Source organism: Penaeus monodon, chromosome 3 (assembly GCF_015228065.2).
Source record: "Penaeus monodon isolate SGIC_2016 chromosome 3, NSTDA_Pmon_1, whole genome shotgun sequence".
In the NCBI taxonomy this organism is placed as follows: Eukaryota; Metazoa; Arthropoda; class Malacostraca; order Decapoda; family Penaeidae; genus Penaeus; species Penaeus monodon.
Genome location: NC_051388.1, coordinates 39,447,730 through 39,450,741, shown reverse-complemented (window position 1 = coordinate 39,450,741; position 3,012 = coordinate 39,447,730).

Below are 3,012 nucleotides of genomic sequence, written 5' to 3'. Positions count from 1 at the left end.
CACAAACAAACACACACACACAAATGCAACATTAACAACAACAACAATAACAGTGGTAACAGCATCAACAACAACAATAACATCAACAGCGATAACAACACCAACAATTGCTAAATAAACCAAAAGAAAAGATCGCTCACGAAGTTTACCTCTTTCAGGAGTGTGCAATAATGATAAGCTCGTTTTTAAAGAAGATACGAAATCCTCGTATTTCTGCGGAACCGCCCCGTCTGACTACCACTGTAAGGATCTCATACATCATCACCATCAGCATCATCATCATTATTATCATTAACATTATCATCATCATTTATGTTTTTAAAAACAATGAAGCCGTGCCATAACAGTCTACCATAGACACTAAAATCTGTTAACAGAGAGAGATTTTGTACTAAGGTACTTTAACACAGGCAGACCCACTGCTTGATGAAAAACGTAGTTGGCATCTTCTGTGCTAAGCCCTGCCTCATCACCTTTATTCATTGCAAATATCAGATTTTTTTTTCTTTGGTTTCTTTTCCTATAATTTTCGTACCATTGTAATCCCTGAAATAACACTTACCATGAAATATCGAACAAATTAACATTTACAGCTGTGAGAATACTCTTGGGAAAAAGACATTCATTCCTAAGTTTAATAAATGGAAGTGGAACTACCTGGTTATATGTACCTTTTTTGTACAAAGATAAGTTTTTCCTCTTACAAAAATAAGCTTTTCTCTAACAATAAAACAAAGCCATGACAACATATCAAACATACTAAATCTGTTCAAAATCTAAAATCTCCCAAAACTAAACCAGGGCTCGTAGAAACAAGCGGCACAACCAGCCCCCACACCTTCACGATTACAACTGACACCACGAGTTCGAGTCGCCGGTACGCCATCTTGGTTTCATGGATCCCCTGCTCCGTCAGAAGTGAGCGACCGTCTTTTGTTTGTGATTTGGTTTTTGTTTGATTACTTTTCAATTTGATTTGTGTCCGTTGTTTGTAAATTTTATGATGGTTTCTAGATGTATTCGAGTTGTTGGGATATTTATTAATGTGTTTATACGAGTATGCTTGATTTATTTACCTTATTCATTCATTTCATCCTCTACTGAGATTTTTCGTTTTGCCTTTCAAATTGCAATCCCCCCCCACTTCTCCCCTTTCCCCTTCCACCTTCCCCACCGTCCCTCATTGCTAGCCTCCACACCATCCTTCTTCCAGTCCTCCACTTCCCCTTTCCTCTTCCTCTCCATTCCATCCACTCCACAATACCTCTCCTCCGCTCTCATTCATCGTTATTACCACACCCTTTTCCCTCTCCCTCCTTTCTCTCAGTCTCTCCCCCCCCCCCCGCTTCCGCCAAAAATCCCCCTCCCCCATCTCTCACCCTTCTCTCCCTCAGTCCCGGGCAAGTGCGGCATGTACTTCACGGGCACCAGCGGCACCGTCAGTTCCTATAACTTCGGCAACAACTATTACTTGGCGGGACTGAAGTATTCTGTTTGTTTTAGGAAGGACCAGGGTTACTGCACGTACTCGCTCATGAAGACGGTATGTTAAATAAACCAGTCGTTTTGCATTAATTAATCTTTGATATGTGTTTTTTTTCTTGTTATCATTATTACTATAATGATAATATTGTTATTATTATTTTACCGATTTATTATTGTTTTCAGAATTATTCTTATGTTGTTATTACCATTATCATTATTATTTTTGTCATTGTTGTTTCTGTTATTCAGATTCTTCCTCATCTTCTTTTCATTATTATTATTATTATTATTATTATTATTATTATTATTATTATCATTAATTATATTATTATTATTATTATTATTATTATTATTATTATTATTATTATTATTATTATTATCAAGCAAGGTGTCCGACAAGGTTATGTGATGTCACCTGACTTCCTCAATTTATACTCTGAAATCACTACATTCTTCGTTGTGCGGATGAAACAGCTCTCGTGGCCGCATCTGTAAGTGACCTTCAGGAACTATCTGGTGCTTTTGTGGAAGCCAGCAGACATCTTGGTTTCCATGTCAATAGCAGGAAGACAAAGTGCATGGTGGTTTCGAAGTCGAAGGTCCAACCAACTTGCCCATTAAAACAAGGAGAAATGAAAATCCAGTAGGTCTCCTCCTCCAGTTGTCTAGGAGCTCTTGTCGCCTCAAACGCTCGTTGCAAAAAGGGGATCGGACTTGCAAAGGATGCATTCTCCGAACTCCGGAACATCCTAACCGACCGCAAGCTCGTAATGCAAATGAAAATCAGACGCGTTGAAACCTTCGCATGGCCGACTCTCCTATATGGTTTCGAGTCCTGGACACTGACGGCTGAAACTCGTTGCAATTTCGAGGCCGCACCAATGTGGCTCTACCGCAGGATGTTGCGCTCCCCTTGCACCGACCGAGTATCCAACGGGATCCTCACAAGAGTCGGATCCGAGTCCGACAGCTCACATTCCTCGGACAAGCAATCCATAAAGGCACATTAGAAGACCTTGTCCTAAGCGGTAAAGCTGAATGCAAGGGAAAAACATTCCTCAGTGATCTTAATATACAAACACTTCTATGCCTCTGGGACAAAGCTCGACAACGTGAAACATGGCGCCAAGTAGTTCGTCAAACGAAGCATTGGTGATGGCACAAAAATATTATTATTATTATCATCATTATCATTATCATAATAATAATAATAATAATGATAATAATAATAATAATAATAATAATAATAATAATAATAATAATAATAATAATAATGATAATAATAATGATAATAATAATAATAATTGTTATTATTATTTTTATTATTATTATTATTATTATTATTATTGTTATTGTTATTATCATTGTTATTATTATCAATATTAATATTAATATTAATATTAATATTAATATCAATATTATCGATAATATCAATATTATTCTTATTCTTATCCTCCTCCTCCTCCTCCTCCTCATCATCATCATCATCGTCATTGTCATCATCATTATCATTATCAATATCATTAT